Source organism: Myodes glareolus, chromosome 12 (genome assembly GCF_982192425.1).
Source record: "Myodes glareolus chromosome 12, mMyoGla1.1, whole genome shotgun sequence".
Classification (NCBI taxonomy): domain Eukaryota; kingdom Metazoa; phylum Chordata; class Mammalia; order Rodentia; family Cricetidae; genus Myodes; species Myodes glareolus.
In genome coordinates this window covers 63,169,098-63,193,241 of record NC_142037.1, presented here as the reverse complement: position 1 = coordinate 63,193,241, position 24,144 = coordinate 63,169,098, and the positions used below count along the sequence as shown (strand labels likewise).

The following is a 24,144-nucleotide window of genomic DNA, read 5'->3' as shown; positions in this document are numbered from 1 at the left end:
ACTCCGCTCTCTGAGAAAGCTGTTTGCACAAGAACTGCCAAGAAGACATAATTTCTCAGAGCCTCCTTCCATCCTTAGGTTAAATTTACTCTCTGCCTATCCCAGCCCCACCTACAGAGAAATTTTACTGTGATTCCAGTAGAGGAGCGATTTCCCTTTAAATAGTGCACATGTGTTGATATTCTGCAATTTTTCTAGTTGGCAGCATTTTTTTTTTCCTGTCCACATGCAGGAGAGTGAAGAGGGACATTGTCCCTGGACCCAAGATCAGATCAGGTTGAGGTTTTGCAGCTGTCAGTTCTTGGAACAGAGACCCCTCCCCCCCCATTGCAGCAGTGAAACCTCTGGGGTCCCGAGTCACACACCTCCCTTCTCCCACTGTTTTCTTATTTAGATCGACTTCTCCGGAAGAGTGTGCTACACAAATTTCAGAGACTTTCACACTTATCTCATTTGTTCTTCTTAGAAACCTTAACACTGGGACACACTGCCTCGCTCAGTCCCTGTCCTACTGCCAAGAGGACTCTGGGCCCGCTGATTCATCCTGTTCTGACTTAGGAAAGGGCTGCTCCGGTCCTCTTCTGGATGGACTACCCTTTCCAGTTGCCTTCTGCAGGAAACATAGCAAGGGCAAAGCCCAGCCAGCCGGTGCCCCGCCTTTGTTTTCATTAACAGCACACCTGGGCCTTAAGTACTCAGCAAATGCCACGGTGCCACACTGATGGAGAAGCTGGCTTTTCCTGGCTCGCGTTTGCTCCTTCGCTCTCATTTCCTGTTTCTCGGCCTCCCCATGGTTTCTCTTCCCACCCCATTCCACTCCACAGAACTGCAGGTTTTTTTTTCTTTTAACACAAACTTCCCGTTCCAGCCTCCCACCTTCAGGGCGGTTTCCCACGCAGGGCCAGCTCAGTGGCACGGAGTAGGGGTGTCAGGCCCCAGGAGCTCACCTAGGTTTCAAAAAAGTGGTACCCACAGTCCCCTGACCTCCAGCGACCGCCCGGGGCCAGCCCTACTCCTGCACCCCGCCGGGTCCTTTCCGCTTCCTCCACTCGCCGCCCCCGCCCACCCTCCCGGACGACCTGACCCCGAGTCCCTCCAGCCGCGGCGGGAACAGCGGAGACGCCTCCTCCCTCTCCCTGCCCAGAATCTCGCGGATCCTCTGCCCGGTGCGCGCAGGCGGGGCCGCCCGGGATGGCGTCCAGCGCCGGGCTCCCCTCCGAGGACCGAGCACCGATCTGTCCCCTGCTCGTATCCCCGGCGCCCTGGCTGGGGTCCCAGCTCAGTTTGAGTCTCCTTTCCTCCCTAAGACGTCGACTTCACTGCTTTCCTAAATAACCCGCGCGGTGTGGCGCCCCGGTGTGCCAGCGCTGCTCAGAGAGGCACACACCCGCACCTCGCCCCCATTCATCCCGCCAAGGTGAATCACGGCCAGCGGGGCGCCCCTGCTTTTCCAGCAACGTGCCGGGCACTCGGACCCAAACAATGATCCCCCCCTGTCGTTAATCGAGTCTCTCCGGTTGCGCCACCCGCGGGGTAGCCCCCGCCGGGACCCCATTGTTGCCCAAGCCTCCCGGCGCCCGGGGGCGGACCCTGCAGACTCGGCCGGCTCCGCCCACACCTTTCTAAGTTAGCTGCGGGTGAGCCGCAGGGACAGTTTGGGCGCGGGGCCCCCTCCTCGTTCGGCCCCCACCCACCGAGGCTGCGGCGGGGAGTGAGCGAGGGCCACTCGGGCTGACCGCTTTAATCGGCTTCTAATTCTTTCCCCAAGACTGCCTAGGCGCGTGGTGACACAAAAGAGGGGACTTGGTGGCAGCTCAACAAGAGTCTCGCCCCGAGAGTTGCCATCAGGGGGTTCCTCTCTCCGCGACCCCTAAAATTTCCCTTAGGTTGCGGCTATAAGAGTCGCGGGAGCCATGTGTGGGTTATTTAGGGTGCCGCAGAGAGAGGTGGTGCAGGTGACAGGGTGGCGCGGCAAAGGCCCAGGGCCAGGGGCGGGGGCAGGGGTGGGGCGGGGTGGGGCGGGGTGGTGGCTCCGAGGACCCACCCCCTGCCGCTGGCCAGCCTGGCAAGAAGAGGGCTGGGCAGTGGGTGTTGCGTTTTACCTCTGCGATCGGGGAGGGGTTAGTTTCCCACAGGGGATTTCAACCATCACACTCTGAGCCCGCCTCCTAATCCTCCGGCGGAGCGGCTCGGGGCCCCATTTTATGGCAATAAAGCGACTTAGCGCCTGCTGAGCGAGCCCCTCCCCGCCGCCGCCCCCGCCCTCAGCCCCACCCCAGGGCTCGCCCGCAGCGGCGGGGCTTTGTTTCTGGGGAGGAGGACCCGGAGCTCTTTTGTTTGGGGGTTTTCTGTTTTCACCCCCACCCCACCCTACACACACCCCAGCCTCACCCCACCCCGCCCCAACCCCCGCGCCTCTCGGATTTCCTGAGCTGCGGGCTGCAAAGGGAAGAGAGCGGCTTCTTGCAACCCCCTCGGCTGGGCCCCGGGGTAATTCGATGCGGGCCTGGCGAGGCTCCCCACGTTAGACCTGGGCTCGCGTCTCGACAGCCTCCACCCACCGGCCCACCCTACATTTAGCGCATCATGTGATCTGGGTAAGTCATTTGCAAGTACAACAGTTCCCTGGGTTGCCCCCCATTCATTTCCTGAGAACTGCAGAGAGCAGCTGAGAGGCTCTGCTTGTGCGTGTGCGTGTGAGTGTGCGCGGGTGACGCCGTGAGTGTGTGTGTGTGTGCGCGAGTGTGTGTGCGCGCGCGTGTGAGAGAGAGAAAGGGCGAGAGAGAGAGGGGGACTCTGTGTGAGGGAAAGAAAACAATTTCTCCTGCTCTGCAGCTTCTGTTCAGGTCTGTGCCGATTCCGTTTTTTTTATCAAAATAAACAACCCCCTCCTTTTTTTTGCCATCCCAAATCAGATCGTATTCTCTTAACGTGTTTTATTTTCCTTCTGTCATCTGCTCAAGTTAAATCATTTTGGTTGGTCTGTGTTCTTAAATGGGGGGAAAGTGTTGGGAAGCGGGAGGGGGCCGGGGAAGGGCGATGCTATTGCCGAGCCAGGAGCGGCGGTCGGATTCGCGGAGAAGAAAGAGGGTGGTTACTTGTCCCACTCCCTAAACATTTTTAAAAGAACTTAGCAAGTAACGTAAATTAAGCAAATGCTTTGCTCCCCCGACTGGAATTGTTGATTGCAGTGTTTGCCTGACAGTTGCCAAGGATGAGAAATAAATCCCCAGGGCTGAAAGGGGCGGGGGGGGGGGGTGGTCGTGGAAGTAGTTGGTCCCCAGCAATGGATGGGCTGGATGAATAGCCGCACCGGGGCTGTGCGGGCAGTGTATGAGCACTGGAGAGTGGAGCGGAAGGGGTTAAGGAGGCGATAACATTGCTGGCATGAATAGTGGTCCTGGCGCTACATTCATTATTGTCTCTGGTCGTAATGATGTGGAACTGTCACTTGCTACTGTGCCTGGTCCATGGGAGTAGCCAGGGGCTGGCCTGTGGCTCTTATTTTCAATTACGAAGGACCTGGCTGGAGTTGACAAGGGACAACTTTGTAAGGCCACCTGGGCCGAGAAGCGGGCGGAACTGGTCTTGGAGCCACTTCTGCCCTTAGACGCAAAGCTAGGAGGGCTAGGACTTGACCTCCGCGACGTTAGTAGGTGTTCACATTAGATGCTCTCCTACTGGGAGAATCAACCCTGCGTCTGTTGGTTAGAGAACTGCCTCCCAGAACTTTGCAAACTTTTATCTTTGGGGGAAAGGGTGGGGTGCACTCAACAGTTTTGTTTCTCCGTGCGTTTGAGGCAAATGCGTGGGGGAAAAGTACCAATTCCTTTGTTAGGTGTCCTGGAGCTTCCCAGCCCCCTTCCCCTGGTCTTCTAGTTTTGCATACTTTACTAGTAATTGCCCTAATTCGGCTGACAAAAGCTGACTTTGTTGCGTTAAAGAGTATTAGTACAACGGAATGTGTAATCTGGATAAACAGCTTCTGTGGTTAGTGTTGCCAGCTCTCTAATTTAACTGTACAGATGGCTTAAGTCTCTGTTCGGTATAGATTGGTTTCAATAATTCTACTGGTTAATAGAATTCTCGAGCGAGCACTGAGGTATTTTAACTTGGCGTTAATATTCTGTTTCCCTGTAACACCGGAAAGACAGGCAGAGGACCTATTTACATTTAGTGCCTGTGCATCTAGTTGCGTCTTAGACATCTGCCAATCAAATACACGTCATCCTGCAAATCCACCTCGAAGCCCTCATGCCTCTTTCTTAGTGGAGGAGAGAGTTGTTTGGATAAGGGGATGCTTTGAAAGACATTTGGTGGCTTTTAGCAAGCAGCGGCTTCTGATGTGAATAGGATTGGTCACTTTGATGAGAAAATAAACCGTCATCCAAGACATCCTCTTAAGACTGGCATTTAATTACTACAGAGGGACCCCTCCTCCCTTAGAAAAAAGCCTGGTCTACTAGTGGGTTTTTATCTGAATGTTGATTACATTTAAAGAGAGAGAGAGAGAGAGAGAGAGAGAGAGAGAGAGAGAGAGAGAGAGAGAGAGAGAGAGAGAGAAAGAAAAGAAAAAGAAAAATAGGTAGAGATTGGTTACGTAAAGAGTATATTTTTAGGCTTGAAAAAATTTAACCGTAGACTCTTGTTAGAAATAGGATGTTGGAAGACAGACATTTCAGTTGCCTAAGTCACATCTCCATCGGTGCTGCCTGCTCAATCTTCATACTCGACTGAATAGACCAAGATCATTTGGGTCTGGGAGACAGCAATCTGAGCGTTTAAAAATTGGCAAGAATGTTTAATGCATTTAGAAAAAAAAGGTTTACTGTGCAAACTCATAGTTAATATGAAATTCACTTAAACCAGCACAACTAAAATATTTTCACATGAAAATTAATAATTTATGAGCAGCATCAACTTAACTAATACAGCTGTGTCCGGGTAAATAGAATACTCTTGAGGATTTCTCTTGATTGCTGAAGACTTTCAGTTATGTGTCTCCTACTTAGGCATATTTCAAGGAAACTCTGGTCAGTTCAACTTTCTTGGGGAACGCTTCATATGACTGTTTCTTCAAGGAAGATTGCTGGCTCCTACTAGAAAGTCCTTTTCGAGAAACCGAGTCATCTGGGCGGAAGTGGTCTTAGTCTCGCTGTTGAGACCTTGACCTCAGCAACTCTGGGCCGGTTGTTTACTCCAGCTGCTGCCTCCCTGTGTTCCAACAGAGGAGGTAGTGTAAGCACCCTTTCTCCCAGGGTGCTTGCTGTTCAGTCCTCGGAGCAGGCTCACACCTAGTCTATAGTGTTTTGATTGTCCAGAAATTTCTCTTTTGTCTTTTTGTGAAGGGAAAACACATTTTCTACGTCCCTGAGAGTTAGAGGTCATGCCAAGAAGCAGTCTGTTAGCAACATAGTGAAATGACTTATTGTAAACCTGGGTGCATTTTCTCCTAGAAAGGCAATGTAAGTACTGAGTCCTCCAGGCCTGTACTTAGGGCATTTCAAGTGGGAAGAGTTGGTTAATTTGGTGTTGGGAGAAACCTCATCCAGCGAGGTGATACTTTCAAATAACGAATAATCTGTCATTGTCCTGGGTATTTATTCTAATAAATTCAAAATAAAAAAGTGTGGGATTTCACATTTATATAAACTAAATAACATTAAAACAATTCTATAAAACTGGGAGGCCAGACGATTTGCTTATATTTAGAAGAGGCATTCTTGAGTGTTTTGGGTTTATAAATATAGTTGAAGTGTGTGTGTGTGTGTGTGTGTGTGTGTGTGTGTTAATACAAAGTAATTGCTTGGAGGTTGTAATGACACAAACACTATTATGATTATTATTAGTAGTAGTATTGGCACAAGCACTATTATCGTACTATTAGTAGTAGTATTGGCATGGTACCCATTGTACTCGCATGCTGATTAATGACCAAGAGCTAAGAATCTCCAAATAAACAGCACTGCCGCCTTCTTGTTTGGGGAGTAACTTTCATTTTTATGAGTTCCGAAATGGACTGCAGCTCCTGTCTGTGCCGTTTACATTTTAAAACTCAGAACAAAGGCAGACTGGAAGTACCTGCAGTTTCAATCCCCCTTTTTTCTTTTTTCTTTCTTTTTTCTTTTCATGTAACCCTGGCAGGGCTTTAACTCACCCTGTAACTGCCCTTGAACTCCTGGTCCTTCTGGCCCCACCTTCTGGGTACAGGACAGGCATGTGCCCCCACACCCAGCTTATTTTCCTAAAAAGAAAAACAAAATAAAAACTTTTTCATTTTTCAGCTTTTGGGTTTAGGCACAGCCTTTGGTTTTAAATGTGTATAAAATGTAAGGGTGAAAATCTTGCAATGAAGTCCCTGGCAACGCCCTCTAACCACACAGTCTTAACTCACCAACCACACCCACTCCACTCCCAGATGTAGACTGGGAGCTGACAGATGGGCTTCGCCCTGTGCCTGGAAGGTCAGCTGCCTGTGGCTCTGTCAGCCCTGCTTGGGCTCTAACTCTGAGTGACTTCAATCCCTGAGAATTCCTTCTTGGGGGCCTACATGAGCCACACCCAGTCTGGAGTCAGCTACTGAGTGCCTGTGGTCGACACATGTTCAGGACTAAATGGTTGCTTTCTCTATATATTCTCAGTAATTAGGTTACAAAAGGATTTCTCGGTTTGGGGTGTTTATTGTCACAAAGTGCCTTCTTGAGTAATTATATCCCCTATAAAATATGCTTTGGTCTGGCAGCAGATCAGAGGATATCCACGGAAAGGGCTATGCTCTGATATGGTCTTTCTTCTTTTAGTTTACCTTAAAGTCTTTTTAAAAACATAGTTACAGATATTTACAGACCTGCGCAGTTTACTTATTTTGTTATTTTTAGAAGAGCTTTTCTATTGTAACAATTTCCTACATGGATATAATGTATCTTTTTTTTCACAATTTCATACCTGTATACGGTGTGTCTTAATGATTTCTATCCACACCAGCTCTCTCTTCCTTCTTCCCATGGACACACCCAACACACCTCTTCCTATGTTCATGTCCGCCGTGTGTGTGTGTGTGTGTGTGTGTGTGTGTGACTTGCGAAATTCTTACTACTTCTTTATGCAGCTACGTTGACTGATCTTATTGGCTTGACCTTGTTCAAGTCTTGTGCTGGTAAACACAGCTGCAATGAATTAGCAAGGGGAAGCGCCATTGATGTCATTTTCAGATGACTGCACTGCTTGTCACTCTTCCCTTCTTTCTACCCTCTCTTCCTTAGTGCCCCACACTATGGGTGGCATGGGTGGGCAGGTTGTGCCATAAATATTCCAGATAGTGCTAAACACAGTCACGTACTCGTTGCAGGTCCTTGCTGACTGTGTAGTACATGTTTTTGCATATTCACTTGTCTGCTTATTGAGCTAGTCCAAACAGTATTGCTGTCTAGATATTGAGAGAGTAGCTGGGAGCTTTTGTGGTGGTCCTGCTACGTGGAAAATGCGAGAACAAATATTTGGAGTGTTCAGGGACACTTTTCTTGTCTGCTGAAGGCCATGATTACTGCTTACTGGCTTTGATAGAAATTATGTACAAGGTACAAGTTACTATGATTTTCAGAGTATGAAGCTTCTCACAATTTTTTGTGATGATGCATATGTATATATTACATACGTGTATAAGTTTCCCATATGCATAGGAAATAGTGCTTATATTTACATATGTGTTTCCATATTCTCTGTCTGCTCTGTTGTCTTACCCTCTCATACCATGGGCATTATGGCCAACAATTATAGTAAAATGTGACCACACCCAGAGAAAATATTCAGCAAGTCTGTTTAATCAGACTCTGCATTTCGTAAAAAGCTATTTTCATGATTTGATTAACAAGCTAATTCATACGAAAATATAAAGTAATTCATGAGAAAATATAAAATCCACCCTTTCTCAAAGGAAACAATCAGAATAAATTATTGTCAATTTCTGTATGTGCTTTTTCCTGAAGACAGGTCAGACAGATAATATAAAACACAGAAACAAGGCGCCAAGTGCTCATTTTGTGTTGCGTGCCCCCTACAAGCAAGCACCCTGGAAAGAGAGCACATTTCGGTAGCAGACACGTCTCAATTTGAGTCTGTTTTCCTTGCCTACTGACAAGATGACCTTGGTCAATTTTTTTGAACCACGGTGAGGGTTACATGAGGTAATGTGGATAAAAGTTACTCTGGAGAATTATAAAGCGCCGGGGTTGTGACCAATTTGACTGATGGCAATTCTGGACCTCCACTCATCCCTCCCCACTAAAGAAAAGAGATGGACATCCCAGCTTCCCAAAGTAAACGAGTGCCCCACAAGGGGAAGGAATTTCCAAGGGTTGGTAGAAAACTGCTGCCTGCCAAAGTTCATAAATTCCACGGCTTATCATCCCTACCAGAGATTTGCTGTGTGACCTTGAAAGAGTCGAGTCTTAAAAAGAAGTTTCTAGAGAACTGACGTGAAAGTAACCAACTGTTAGCATGTCGGTCATCTAGGTGACCTGTTTGAGCTTTTCAAATCAAAAATTTGCGAGACTCGTTTGAATGAACATCTAGAGAAAACTGAGAGTGATAACCAACAATGATTATTTGTAGAATGAATATCTTGCAGCTGAGGAGATGGTTCAGTTTGTGCAGTGCCTGTAGTACAAGCCTGAGTACCTGAGTTCAGATCCCCAGCACTAACATATCCATAACTCTGAAGATAGAGGGGAGGAGGTGGGTGGATCTTTGGAACTTACTGGCATGTCAGTCTAGCCAATCAATGAGCTCGAGACCCTCACTCACAAAACAAAACAACAGCAACATAAACAACAAAGCAAAACAAGCAAACAAACAAAACCACATTCACATATGCTCAAATTGTAAAAGTAAAATTAAAATAGAAACCCTTTAGAATTTTTGAAGGAGTTTCCATTAGTTGGTCCACCTGTTTAGAGAAGAATCTTGCTCTTGTTTGCGATTCATTGTGGGATGGAGAACGGGACTGCCTGTCTCCGCCTGTTATAGAGATTAAGCAGTGTCTCATATGTGGCTTAGAGTGTGCACTGAGGAGAAATGGGGAGCAGTGGGGTGGTTGGTGAAAATTTATTGCCTGTTTTACTTACAGCCACATTTTCCTACCATGAATGTTTCATTCAAATTTGAGAGAACGAAGACCCCTGACTGGCGTTTCTCCCCAGCTGTATTTGATCAATTAAAAACAACAACAACAACGCCAATTTAAATTCTGCCTAAACCCTAGCATCCTGTGAGACCAGAGAAGCAGGCTCAAATGACCTCACTATCTAACTCATCTAGGCTCTTTCCTGTGGGTAAAAACTACGGCGATCACCACTCTCCTGTTCTGAGGGACTCTGCTTTAGTTCCAACCTGCTGTTTGAGAACACACTGGATTCCAGTCTGTGTTCGCTGGTCCTGCCTATGGGATGTCTGTGGCTCGTTTGTTTTCTTTTCCTCCACTAACAAGCATCTGGAGAGGAGAGAAAGTCTACTCCCCCTGAAGGAACACTCTACCAGGTTCTCACACAAAGCCTACAGTGATGACTACCATGTAAATACTGAAACACTCACTGAAGAACGGGCTTGAGAGGAGTCCCTGTGCCATCCGTACCACAGCCCATTCAACAGCCAGACATCCCTACCGTAGTCTTTCCCCTCCTAATCTACCTGCTCCTCTCCAGCTGCAAGCATTCAGTTCCAGCAGCTGCTAGTCAGTCCACTAGTCACCGTATTTTCCTGAGCTTAAACAAAAATTTCTTCTTGTTCAAAGAAGCCCTGACGTATGCTAGGATCAAACCGGATACGATGTAAAGCATCCGACCACCTAGTTTGGCGCTGTTGAACCAGGGAAGGGAATCCTTTCCTCTCCGTTTACTCGCCTGTAAAAACCCATAACAAATGATCTTAACAGAGTGGACTTGAGGATCAAAATAGACAGAGAGCATCCAGTGGGAGATTGCACGCATGCTTAGTGTTCGGCAAATGCTTGTGTTCCTGGTGCCCTTTGCAGGTATGCTGGCCAGTTTTACATCCGCTTAACACACTGAAAAGAGGGGAACCTAACTTGAGAAATGCCTCGGTAAGATCCAGCTGAACGGCATTTTCTTCATTAGTGATGGATCGGGAGGATCCAGACTGATTTGTGTGGTGCTTTTCCCAGACTGCTGGGCCTGAATTCAATAAGAAAACAGGTTGAATGGGCCGTGAAGAGTAAGGCAGTAAGCCGCACTCCCCCGTGACTTCTGCATCAGCTCCTGCCTCCAGGTTCCTGCCCAACTTAAGTTCCTGTCCTGGTTTCCTTCCACGATGGGCTACAATGTGGAAGTGTACGCCAAATAATGCTTTTTTCCCCAACTTACTTTGGGTCATGGTGTTTCATCACAACAATAGAAACCCTAATTAATACACAACAGAAAATTAAAGGGACTCATTTTCACGGTTCATCCGCTATAATGCACAGGTTAGGCCTGAGGTTTTACATATGTCAGCTTATGAAATCATTCTCTTGGCAAACTAGTTGCACAGACTTTCTACAAGATTGATTCTCCAGCGATCGGCCCATGCCTGGTTGTGTGGTGATCGCCGGAAAGTTTCCTTTAGCACACTGGCTTTGACTTGCTGACCTTTGAAGGATGAGTCTTCTGGGCTGCTGTGGATGGCGCTCTTTTGCCAAAGAGCATCCCTTCTCCCGCTGACTTTGCCACTGTGGACAATAGATCCAAAAGCGATTTTGAAAGTTTTACTTTAACAAAATAAATCTAAAGGAGGAAACTCAAGGCGCCGCCTCTAGGTATGCGCAGCGGGGCTTGCTATTTTGCTATGCAGTGGGGACAGCAATCGTTCAGTGCAGAGAGTGATATGTCTTTAGTGAATGGGAATGATGGCAGTAACTCATGAACGTGAAAAAGACTAAAGTTACAGGACATAAAATAAACATTGCATTTTTAAGCACTGTACTAAGCAGAATGTGTGATTATGGATTTTGACATTTTCTTTTGTACATGGGACTGGATCACTCAAATCTAAATTTGTTCCCTGGACCTTTACATATTTGAGGTTTTTAAAAAATGTTTTGATTCTAAAACAGAAATTTCTTCCTTTAATGAACAAATATTCATTGATATTTCATCTATGTTTATGCCATATAATATGTGTATCCTTTACCAAATGACTTATAGTAGATATGAGCTATTTGTATTATGTTATTTCTATTTTGCTATGGATGTTGTGCAATGATTTCCATCTTTTTATATATCTGATATCATGAGTTGTTCTCTTTCCAACCTGAACTGGTTCCACTGCTATAACAAAGCCTGGTGGTTTCCAATGCCTGGGCACTCATCATATTGATGTTGAACTTGGTACTGTCCCCACATCAGCAGAGGCTGCGACAGCCTAGAGCTCCTGGCATCTAACAATCCTTTTGCTTCAGCCCCCCAAGGAGCTGGAACTAAGTTCTATGCTGTGATGTTGTTTCATGGAGTTGTTAGCAAATTATAACCGGAGTTAAGCAATGTAGTTATAGTCAATAGCCAATTAGCTGTTGAGCAGAGATTTGAACCTGAGAAGACTCCTTGAACTTTGCTCTTGGTACTCTTAGCTCTCATAAGCACTTAATGTGACATTCCAGAGATAGTCTCATAGAAGAGGGCAATAATGGTAATATTATACAAATAAATACTCTTTACAGACTGTGTGGTTTTATTGGCTATAGATTATTTTGGTTTACCACCTTGGTTACAGCATTCTATCCAGCAGTGAAGTCAGGGGTTTGCTGATACACACACTAAAACAAATCACAAGGCCTAACCCAAAACAGTTACTTTAAAAGGAAACTTTTGCAGAAATCTCCATAGCAGTGATAATGGTAGAGCAATAAATTCTGGAAAATGTCCATTCTGCTAGTAGATAAGGCTATTAAAGCCGCAGGGATAGTAAAAATAACAAAACATTGTTTTTTATAAGAAATGCTCCAATCCTCATTTGACCTCTCTCTTTTTGTTTTAAAGCTCCCTTGTATATGTAAGCAGGCAGCATAATGAGTTTAATATTATCATTTATGAGGTGAAAATCTGGCTAGGAAAGTAAAGCTTGTGTAGAAAATCACAGAAGAAAATTTTTGAGGTAGAAGTTTCTTGAACAAAGAACACAAGAAGATTGTTTCTTGCTGGAAAATCAAAGACTTTAGGGTTTTAGTAGGTGTGTACCAAAACTCATTTTAGAAAGGGATTATTTATTTATTTACTTATTTTTTAAATTAAAAATTGTGTTTATTAATCTGTGAACTTTGGGTATTTGTCTCTTGAGAGGCACATAGTATAGGCACCTCCATGTTGGAGAAAGAGGAGGCCGTTTGTGGGTTTTCTGGCTGCTCAGCCCTGAAATAATCACACGGAAACTATATTATTTAAATCACTGCTAGGCCTATTAGCTCTAACTTCTTATCAGCTATACCTTACATCTTAATTTAACCCATTTTTATTAATCTATGTATTGCTACGTGGCATTGGCTAACAGGCTAAAGTTCCGGCCTTTGTCTCAGGTCAGGTGGAGCAACATGGCTTTTCTCTGACTCTGCCTTCTTTCTCCCAGTCTTCAGTTTAGTTTTCCCCACCTACCTGAGTTCTGCCCTATCAACAGGCCAAGGCAATTTTCTTTATTCATTAATGATAATCACAGCATAAATCTGAATCCCACATCACCTCCCCTTTTCTGTTTAAATAAAAAGGAAGGTTTTAACTTTAACACAATAAAATTACGTATAACAAGATAGGTATCAAGCAATAATTACAGTTATAATATTTATGTCTACTTTATCTTTTATCATAACTAAGGAAAACTATAACTATAAATTCTTCAACTCCATCAAAGACTCCAGAAGGATATAATATTACCTAAGTAAACAGGAAATGCATTGTAAGCAGCTTTCAAAACTCTAGAATTGACAGAGACATCTCGCTGCCTGGACAGTCACCCAAGGTTCTTTTGTATCATTGGGCCATCCATCTTTAGTCTACAGGCCCATAGTATCCAGCAGACTTTCTCATAAAGCAGGAAATTTCAAAGATAGTTCTGCCTATATTGGCAGTTTGTCAGTCATTTTCTTTTGTGTTCTGTAGAATGTCTAGCAGACTCTTTCATGAAGCAGGAACCCCAAAGGATTGTCTCACCTACACTTGGAGGTCAGAGGACAACTTGATAATATCATCTTTCTCTGACTAGGTGGGTCCTAAGGCTCAGACTCAAGTTATCCGCTTTGGTGGCAAGTGCCTTTATCCAGTGAGCCAACTCACCAATCCATGTTTATTTTTTATTCAATAGAAAAAGTAAATATGTACATGATATACACAATCCAAAAATATATTTGGCAGCTGTGGTGCTTTCTCTCCTATCTTTCAGAGATGATGTATTTATTGTATTTTGGCAAATGTCTTTGCTTTGCAATCTCACCAGAAATTTTTCTTTTCCAAAATTAGAATTTCCTAGCATGTGCTTGGCCAGTAGGACATATATGGTCCTAATGAGTTTAGGAAAGTCTTCTTTGAGCTATGAAAACAAACCAAAATTAACGATGACTGGTAAAATTTAAAACCATAGTTTATCCAAACCTATCTCCTTTACGAAATTCTACTATACTAGTTAAAGCATCGGGCATATATTTTTTAAAAAAATAATACAACTTTTATCCCTGACAAATATGTTATAAATTTAGGAATAAAGGATTCTTTTTAAGAGTAGAAACAATAGAATGAAAGACTTATAAAAATTACAGGGAGTCACAATGCATCCCAATGGAGCAAGTATAGCTGGAAAAAGTCTTTGGAATGGAAGTTTCAGGTGAATGGATAGTTCAGAGGTCATAGTCTGTGAATATATATCACCTCTTCTGCTCAAGTGTTAATACAGAAAGTTCACATAATTATCAAATATTTCATATTGATATATTTAGACAGTATACAATGAAACAATTAAACTTTGGATGAGCCTTCACAGAGCCTCCACAGACTTTGTATGCTGAGCTCTGCAGAATATGGGTGAGTTAGTGTGGCATAGTCCATTGTATGCCAAATCTCTAATCTGAAGACATGGCTGATTGATATTGTATTTAGGCAGCCCAGAAATTAAGAGGGTTGAGAATATTTGAGAAGTATGGGCTATTACAAAATGCTTAATACCTGGTGGTTTACCAAATGGTTTGATTTGGTCTTGATAGTCCTATAAGATGGAAAGGGCACATGGTATCCATTTTATTTATGCAGCTATTAAGAGAAGAAAGGGGTAAAATAAACCAGAAAGCAATAAAGCCTGAACTGGAACTGTGATTAGCATAAGTGGGTTTTAATGCACTTATTTTCATTTTATTTCAACACTATCTTCTTTATATTTTTTGGCCTCGAGAAGTTAGACTTTTGAAAGACCACCTTGTACAAACAGGTCTCTCCACCTACTGTGTGGTGCATGGTAGATGTACCCTCAGTTTGAGATGCAGTCTTAGGTAGATGGATTTTTCTTTGGACTGTAATAAGCTTATAAAACTTATAAAAGCTTATTAAAACTTACATGGAAACTTATTGTTAATTATGAAAGCCCCACCAATAGTTTGGGCTTGTTTATAACTAGCTCTTATGACTTAACTTGTATATTTTAATCTACAGTCTTTATGTGACTGTTACATTTACTCTGAATTACCCATTCTGCTTCCTCTCCATCTGGCTCACAACCCTGCCTTTCTTTTTTCCATCACTCTTTCTGTCCAGATGTTCCTGTTACACCTCCTACCTAGCTATAGGCCATTTAGTTTTTCATTAAACCAATCACAGTGACACATCTTCATACAGTGTGGAGGAATGTTCTGCAGCATTTCCCCCTTTTGTCTAAATAAAAAGAAAGAGCTTAACTGTAACAATGTAAAACTATAAACATTAAGAATGATTACCAAATAAGAAATACACTTACAAGGTCCAATCCATTAGTATTTGGCAAATTTAGAGAAAATAATCCATTATCTATCTTCTCTTAATGAGTCCACAGTTTTGTACCTAATTTACTTTCTGTTATGTCTAAGGGAAAGTGTAACTTTAACTAGCTAGTCTTCAACTCCATCAGAGACCCAATAATGATATATTACCTGAACAAACAGGAACTTCAGAGCAAGCAACTTCTAAAACTATAAAATGATAGACATCTGGCAGTTACCCCAGGTTTCTTATTATCTGTTATTATCTGTAATATTGGGGCATTGATCTTTGGTATATAGAGTGACAAATTTTTCTGTGAAGCAAGAGTTTGAAGGACTATCATACTTTGCATTGGCAAAGTTTGTCAGTCTCTTTTGCATTCTCCCTTGTCCAGTTTAGAAACCATACTGTCAGCAGTCAAGGCAAGGACAACCTTTTGTCCAAATGGCTAATTTTTGCCGCAAGGAAATCAAGCTTCAAATTGCTACTGCCAGGAGTCAACATGTCTCGCTGTCATGAAAAGCCTTATGTTAGTAAAACATTTTAAATGCCATATTCTGTAGCTCGTTGAAGTGTCTGAAGAACTGCTATCTAAAATATATCTCTGTAAGACCTTGCAAACATACTTAACATGATTACAAGTTTGATTGTTATAGATGACTAACTACTAACCTGTATTTCTTAATTATCTTAAATAATTTATAATAATGACTTTCAAGGACTAAAAATTTACATCACATTTTAAAATGAACTTCATAGGTATAATACTTTAGACAAAAGTAGAAACATATATACAATATGTTGTAACACAAATAGACTCAATTTTGTATCAATATACACAAATCCTTACCAATGTAAAATATTTGAGATTAATGGTTGTTTAAAAGTAGACTCAACTATCTACCCTTTTATCTCATCCTTTCTATACTATATTCCCCTTTCATCCCTTCAGAAAGAGATTCCTGAATCTAGCCCCCAAACAATAACAAACATCCATAACCCACTGAATGACCAAAGCCTTCCTCTTGGGAATGTGGGTGTAGTATTCTCTAGCTTACCTCCTGTTGTCTAGTGTGCTAGCATCTTTTGGAGACCCTGAGAAATTAAGATAATGGTCTATTTCTGGGAAAGCTATCTGTGGTCTGGTCTTGGTGTGATGGGAAAATGTAGGGCTCATCTGAAGTCTGGCTGGAGTAGTCTGTGAAGCTGAGCCATGTCAGCCAGCAGCCTTAAAGTTGTTCTGGATGTAGAACTCTGAGGAAACCACAACAGAGGTACTCTGAGAGGCTGGATCACCTGGGTCACTGGTGTCTGTTCCTTTTGCTCTGAAAACACACAAACTTTCAAAGGTAACATACATATCTGGATTAACAAAAGTATGGACTGTGCATTGTACACAAGCCAGCCAAAGGTGATTTTTTTTTGTTTTATGTTTGAGCAGGTAAATTGTATATTACCTGTCTTGTTATTTTTCTATGTCAGCTGATGGTGCAGCTCATCCTGGTGTGTGAGATGCTGGTGCATGGCATTGGTGGCTGACTGCAGCTTACAGGCAGCAGCTGGTTGCCAGCTCTATGTATACCACTGAGGCTACCTGAGAGACTGTGGTCAACAAGAAGCCATGTTTACCTGAGTATTCTAAACTTTTTAAAAGCATTTTCATAGGCCTTTTGTGGATATATGTGGCTAGACATTGGGTACCATGTGTAGATAGATTTTTCTTTGAGCCACCAGCTCACAAAAAATGACATGGAGACTAATTTTGAATTATAAAAGATTGGCTTTAGCTTGGGCTTGTTTCTAACTATTAATTATAACTTAAATTAACCCATATTTTAAAATCTACATCCTTTTATGTGACTCAGTTTCCTTTACTCTGTACTGCCCACCCTGCTTCCTTTCCATCTGACTGATGAATCGGAATCTTCCTTTCTTCTTCCCAGATCTCTCTCTGTCCAGAAATCCTGCTATACCTCCTGCCTAACTATTGACTATTTAGCGTTTTATTAAACCAGTAACAGTGGCATATCTTCACATAGTGTAAAGGAATATTCCCTAATAGTTGTTTGTATCCCCTTCTGAATTACATCCTAAGGAAATTCCATATAGAAGAACAGAGAGCAACCTGAGGTGACCTGGTAGAGAGTGTGTAGGTAGAAGTAACTGGAGTGGGGTAGGAGGCAGCTCATCATTGCCCCTTACCAGGGTTACTGCTAAATGCCGACTCTATGAAGGTCCCTAGAATATGAGCTTCATCCTAAGGACAGATGATCTGCAAAACAGCTGTGTATCTCAGTCCACAGAAAAGGCCAAGTTAGCACATTCTAAGGCAGATTGCCTTCTTTCTTTAGATCATCAATGTGCCTAAAATGTATTCCAGATATTTTAAGTTTAATGTTTCAGCCTTTTAAAAGTACTTTCCATCTTATCTGTTTTTGTTTTGTTTTGTTTTAGGCATGTTTTATATATATTTTTTGTTAGTCTGTATGCTACCATTTTAATGTCCTGTTTCTAAACCACATATTGATTAATTTATCAGGTCTTTAAATAAGATTTATTCTTCTAGGACTGGTACTTCACGGCTGGGCAGTGGTGGTGCACACCTTTAATCCCAGACTTAAGAAGCAGGGGCAGGTGGATCTCTGTGAGTTCAAGGCCAGCCTTGCCTACAGAGTGCATACTAGGACAAGCTCAAAAGCTACACAGAGAAATTCTGTTTCAGGAAAACAAAAATCAAATCAAACAAACAATAAAGGAATACAACTCAACATACACAGAAAGCTTTGTTTCATAGAAACTCATCTTCATGGGAGTATTAAAACCTACAAATATGTCTCTCTCACAACCATGTGTATTTGTAGGGCTGGAGAGATGTTTCAGTGATTGAGAATGTTTGCTGGTCTTGCAGAGAGCCCTAGCACCCAGCCATGGCTCATGACTGCTATTAACTTTAGGTTCAGGGGATCCAGTGCCCCCTTCTGGTCTTCTCAAGTACCCACGTGTGCGCGCGCGCACACACACACACACACACGTGCACACACACACACACACAGAGAGAGAGAGAGAGAGAGAGAGAGAGAGAGAGAGCTAGAGATAGAGATACAAATTTAAAAATGTGTTTGCACATTTTTTTTTTTAGTTCCTTTCTGTTTGACTTAGCTCCCATCCTTTTTCTACTCAACAGTAGTATCCCTTTTGTCTCTAAGTCAGGTCACAAGAACATTGTGCATCTCTCCATCATTTACTTTAAGTCTGTAGGTGTTAAGAACATGTACAAATGCTTTTGGTCTCTGCTTATAACAATTAGATCTTTTTCCAACTCTTCCATTTTTTTCTTCACTGAATACTACGTAAGGGAAATTGTTTAATGCAATTAAACTGCTACAAAACTAAGCCAATTACCAGACTGTGGTATGGCATTTAAATGAGTGGTTCATTCTCTGTATCCTCTCTTATTCATTTACAAATTGGCAACATTTTGTATCAAGTTCTTGTCATAAAAGCCAATGTTGAAATGTCTTCAGACGATTGTGCCCTTGTAGTCCTATGGGATAGATTATCAGGGAAAGTGTCTTAGTTTCTTTTTTCTATTGCTGTGATAGAATACTTCAACAGAAGCAACTTATGGGGAAAGCAGTTTCTTTGGGCTCGCAGTTGTAGGCTGTAGTACATCATAGCCAAAAATGGTGCAGCTGGTCATTTACTAACCACAGTTAGAAGGAGATGTAGATGGGTTCAGTTAACTTTGTCCTTTTACACAGTGCAGCATCATAGCTTAGGGAATGGTACCACCCACAGTTGGTGAGACATCGTACCTCAAGTAACACAATCAAGATAATCCCTAACCCTCTGTGGACAGGCCCAGAGGCCACACCACAAATGATTGTAGAACTCACCAGACTGTCAGCTAAGACTGACCATCTTAGAGGTGTTATTCACTCAAACTCTGCACATGACTTTGGTTCTCTCGAGAGCTATGGCATTGCTTTGAAAAGCATCTAGAGTTCCGGTCTTACCAGCAGTACAGGCAAGTACATCTGCCTTGAAACTTCTTTAGTAGAAATGGACTTTCTTCCATTCTGGTAGTCGGGATAGTGGTATGTGCTTTGGAATTCAGTGTTTCCCAATGGCTAGTGACATCAAACATCTTCCACTGTAGCCAATTTGAGATTGTCCTCATAAATGCCTTTCATATGCTTTATCCATTCTTCTTCCCTTGGTGAGTTCCCTTTTGTGGAAATTTGTCATTTATCTGTCTGATACTTGAGTTGCAAATAAGTTTTCAAAAAATTCATCATTTCTCTTCTGTTTCCTTAATAAAACATTTAATATTTTTATGTGAATTATTTCTGTCTTTGCCTGGTACCCTGTTTATCTCAGGGTCTTTCCCATTGGCGAAATAGACCTGTCATTCACATCTATATTACCTTCAACTGTCGATTTCTGTGCACTCTTTGAGCTTGTATGTTATATGAAAGCAGGGGTCTGTTTTTATTTCTATATGCAAAGCTGTACTATTGTGTCATCAGTTTTGAGATTCGGTGTCCTTTTCCTCGAGTATCTACACTCCACATCTGTCATATCGTATGTTCTCATGAATTCTCTTGTGCTGGCATTCTTCCATAAAGAATTTTCTTAGCTGTTCCCAGAAATGTACTTAAAGTACAAAGAATATTTAACTCTTCTTCTCGCCTCCCTGTGGCAAGAAATCATCCAAACCAAACAACAAAACCTACCCATTATGATTAAAAGTAAATTGCATTTAACTATATATAATCGAAGAATGTAAATATTTTAATTTTTTATAGTGCACTGTACTATCCTGATTCAATGCTAATGTTTCTCTGTTTGCGCATGTTTTATTTTTTTTAGACTTGAAAACTATTTTAGAATTTTACTTGTGATGGTAATTTCTCCTATAAAAAATTTATTTCTAAAACTGTTACAGGTTTTTTTTTGACATTGTATACATACTAATATATAGTTTTCCTTTTTAATTGGTTCATTTGATGAATTATTTTTAACTTTCTATTTGCTAGTTTTTAAAATTCACTTTTAAAAAAATTTATATTTTTTTCCTTTAAAAATGTGAAAATTCTTCAACAAATCCATCTGAGGTTGTATTTTTTTTAAATATATTTAAATGTTCTATTTGGTACTAAGAGACGGTCCAGCAACCGCTGTGGTAGAGGTCCTGAGTTCACATCACAAAACCCACAAGACGAGCTCTTGACCATCTGTAGCTCTGGATCCCCGGGATCCAACCACCTCTTCTGGCTTGTATGGGCACCTGCATTTGCATGCACACACTCACACACATTTGTGCACACGTATGAACTCGTATGATTGATACACCAGCAATTTTAAACTATAAATTCTGTTTGAACAGTTGATTGACGTTGTTTCTTAGCTGAGCGTTCTTAGCTTGTGACTTAGAAGGTAAGAAGTTTTCAATTTACATTGTAGAAGTTATCGATGCATGTTCATGCCTCCGTATTTTTCTATTAATGTGTATAGGGCTGCCAATGATACCCATCTCTGACTCTCTGTCTCTCTCTCTGTGTCACTTATAGTGGTGTCTGATGAGTTTTCTCCCCCCTCATCTTGATTAATCTGGCTAAATTTGTCAATTTTATTGGAATTGTGAAATGACTAGCCTTTGGCTTCATTGATTCTTTTTCATATTTTTCCTATTTCCATTATATTGATTACATCTTTTTTATTTTTATTTTCTTCTTTCTGTTTTTTCATGTTTAATTAAGTGTTTTTATGGTTTCTTAAAATGGCTAAGAATGTTGATTCGAGAGACCTATGTGATCAAATAGTTGAAAAATGCTACTCTGTGTGTGATTATTTTAAAATTTTATTCACTATATCTGCTAATTTCCACTGTGATTTCATCTTAGATCCTGGATCATGATGTCAGTATTCAGACAAATGAGGATTCTTTTTTATCATATCTGTCTGTCGTTACTTTGATTTTTCAGTGGTTCCCTTAAGTTTTTCTTTAAAAGGAAAATACTCTGTATAGCTATAATCCTTTGAAACTTTGGCTGAGATTTGTTTGTGGGTCACAGTGTGTGCATGTGTGCGTGCGTGTGTGTGTATGGGTTCGTTTGGTTAGACTGTGTTCTATGCTCTATAGTATTCTGTATTATTTTGTGCTCTATAGTATTGTTGATGTTGTGACCCTTCTGCTTTGAGCTGTTAGGAAGGAGGACTTAAGTGTTCTGAATTCAGAGGATCCTGTTTTAAATCCCTTCAATCTTAGCTTGACGCACTTCAAAGCTGTTGTATATACATAGAAATAGAATTGTTACGTTTTCTTGAAAACTTGTCCTCTTTGTCACCATGTAGTGTAATTCTTTTTCCTTGTTGAGAAATCTACTATATACATTTAAGAACCTGCCTTTAACAGTTTAACCTTTTAAAATTGTTTTGGTAGTTCTGAGGTTCGAGCCCAGGCCCTCAAGGTCTGCTAAGCAAGCACTCTACTGCTGAGCTACTTTTCCAGCACAGAACCTGCTGTGCTCTGTGTCGCCTGCTTCAGCCCTTATGCTTAGTGTCATTTTTATGTGATTAAGTTCATCCTTCTAACTTGGCACCACTTTCTATTTCTCTCACTTTTCCTCTTCTTTCGTGCCTTTTCTTGCCTTCTTCAGCTGAAGGTTTCTGTTTGTTTGTTTGTGTTTATTCTATTTTACCACCCTTGGGTTATTAGCTATCTTAGGAAGAGTTTATACTATATATCAGCCACTTCCCAATTGTTTCTTCTTCTATGGTATCAGGATCTTATAACAGGATGTTTCCATTTTCCCTTTCATTTTTTGGTGTTGTTTCCTTCGCATCTTTACTTATATTTTATAAATTACGAGGGCCTGGATTGGTGGCTTCAGAAGTGACATGCTTACTGTGTAAGTGTGAAGGCATGAGTTCGATCCCTAACATCCCTGTAAAAAGCCAGGTATGGTGGCACATGCCTGTGACCCTAGCCTTGGGGAGCAAGGAAAGTTGAATTCTGTGGCTTTCAAGCCAGTTAGTCTTTCTGAGCTGCTGATTTCCATCTTGGGTGATACACCTCATATCATAAAATAAGATGGACAATGGAGGAAAACACCTCATGTGAACCTCTGTCCCCAAGTGCAGATGCACCTGCATACAGACATGTACATATGTACACATACACACATGTGAATAAACTACATCCATAAAGTACTGATTTTTTCCAACAGTAAATCACATTGAAGAGAGAAAGTATCAGTGCCATGAAGATTTTGAGTATAATCATGTCTCTTTGCTTTTCTAATTATGACTTTTCTAATAAGTCGTTTATTTCTCTAATTTTTCTTGGTTATCCTAAAGAGATTGAACAAATATTTCCTACATGATTCTCATCTTTCTAGAAGACAAATCAGACTGTGCTACATACATGGCCATCATGTGTTCATATTTTATTTGATCCAGGAACATGGTTCATGGTGCAGTGTTGACTCCATCAGTGTGGATTATCTCTCCTCACTTAACCTCTCAAGTCACACCCTTGAAGACGTACCTAGAGGTTGGTCTCCCATATGATATAAAATCCCATCTAGTTGACAGTCATGGTAACTATAACAGGCCTCCTTGAGCATAAGTATCTTACATGGCCCAATATATACATGTCTGCTGCTGTTTAGACGCATGTTTCTGTGTAACTCTGAAAAAGTTAACCCTGGAGCTTTTCCCTTTCTTCTTTCTTCTCTTTTAACCATTAGATCCCTTTGAGCACTTTTGGCTCCTCTTCGTTGCCTTTATTTGTCTTGATTCATTTCTGGTGACATTTTTATTTCTTTTCGTCAGTCTCCAGAGCTTTTTCTGCCATACCTAGGCAATCTCTTTTTGATATTTACATAATGGCTTACTTCCTACTGCTTCCTTTTCTCATGCGTCCTTCGCTGAGGTGCCACTGCGACTCTGATTCACTTGCTATTTGGTTAGAATGATTCAGTATTTATATTAGGAAAACTTGGCTAGCATAATTATCACCAAATCCTTGCTTATCCTCAAGTGGTCTCAGATATTCCTCAGATCAGTGAGTTGTACTTCGGTCCCATTTCCTTTTGCACCCACGTCACCCTAGAACAGTGGTTCTCAATCTTAAATGTCATAGCCCGTTAAAACATTTCTTCATGTTGTGGTGACCCCTCACACACACACCACAAAATTATTGCAGTTGCTACTTCATAACTTATTATGTGGTTACTTTTATGAATTGTAACGTAAATCTCTGATATGCAGGATATATAATACATAACACCCATGAAAGGTTGTTCAACCCCCAAAGAGTCATGACCAGTAGGCTGAGAACTGCTACTGGGGTGTTTCAATATCTCCCTGGCCCCTTACTTGGAATAATAAGTTTGCTGCTACTCCATTTGTTTTCTTTGTATTATGTAGACATACCTCTTCCCTTGGTTCTTCTTTGCTCCTTCCCATCAACCTTTCCTTTGCTGGCCTGTCCAATGACTTTGCTGGGCGACCTGTCGAAAAGAAAATGCAGAGAGTTGTGGGAAATTTTTCATTTTCTTCCTTGAAAATGTGAGACAGATACTTGAGAATGATAGACTTAATATTTGCAATTGTTCCCTACAACAATGAGTTTAGGAACAACTGAAGGAAATCTGTTTTAGCAGGGATAATACAAAAAGGAAAAACAATTGGTTCAATGGTAGCCTTGAATAGCTGAACCATTGGGATCACCGACCTCAAGAAGAATAAATCCCGATTTAAAACTTTGTGGTTAAGTTGCTTTTCATTTGAAGTTGATGCGTTTCTAATGGCTGTAATGATAGCTTTGATTTGGAAAGTCTCTTTTGTTTGTTTGTTTTTAATTACCTTGAGAATTTAGAAGTTTTTCTGGGGTATAAATTTATGCGTGTTTCTCATTAAACCTCTTTATTCCTTGGTGACTCTTTAAATCTTTAGAAACTCTTTCTTCAGATCAAACTTTTTTTTTTCTTGTGGTACCCAGGACCTTGATCATGGCAGTAAGTGCTTTGTCACTTAGCCACATCTCTAGTAGCACAGGCAATTAAAAAAAAATTCTTTCTTGTCTCTTTCTTCTTCTTTTATTTCTTTTACTTTTTTTTTTTTTTACAGGACTTTTGACCTTCTGCTTTTGTGTTTCAGG

The 24,144-nt window shown here is 41.7% G+C and overlaps 1 protein-coding gene across 3 annotated transcripts in view; it reads left to right on the top strand.

Moving 5' to 3' along the window:
- The first annotated feature begins 2,297 nt into the window (after positions 1–2,297).
- Klf12 (KLF transcription factor 12) overlaps positions 2,298–24,144 on the top strand; it is a 411,445-nt gene continuing 389,598 nt past the window's right edge. For 2 of the 3 annotated variants that reach the window (XM_048422240.3, XM_048422239.3), the window contains exon 1: positions 2,298–2,597. The gene's annotated coding sequence lies outside the window, so the exon portion shown is untranslated. Of the gene's footprint in view, positions 2,598–2,658; positions 2,847–24,144 lie in introns of those variants that run through there. The other variant, XM_087912267.1, reaches the window with a different exon arrangement.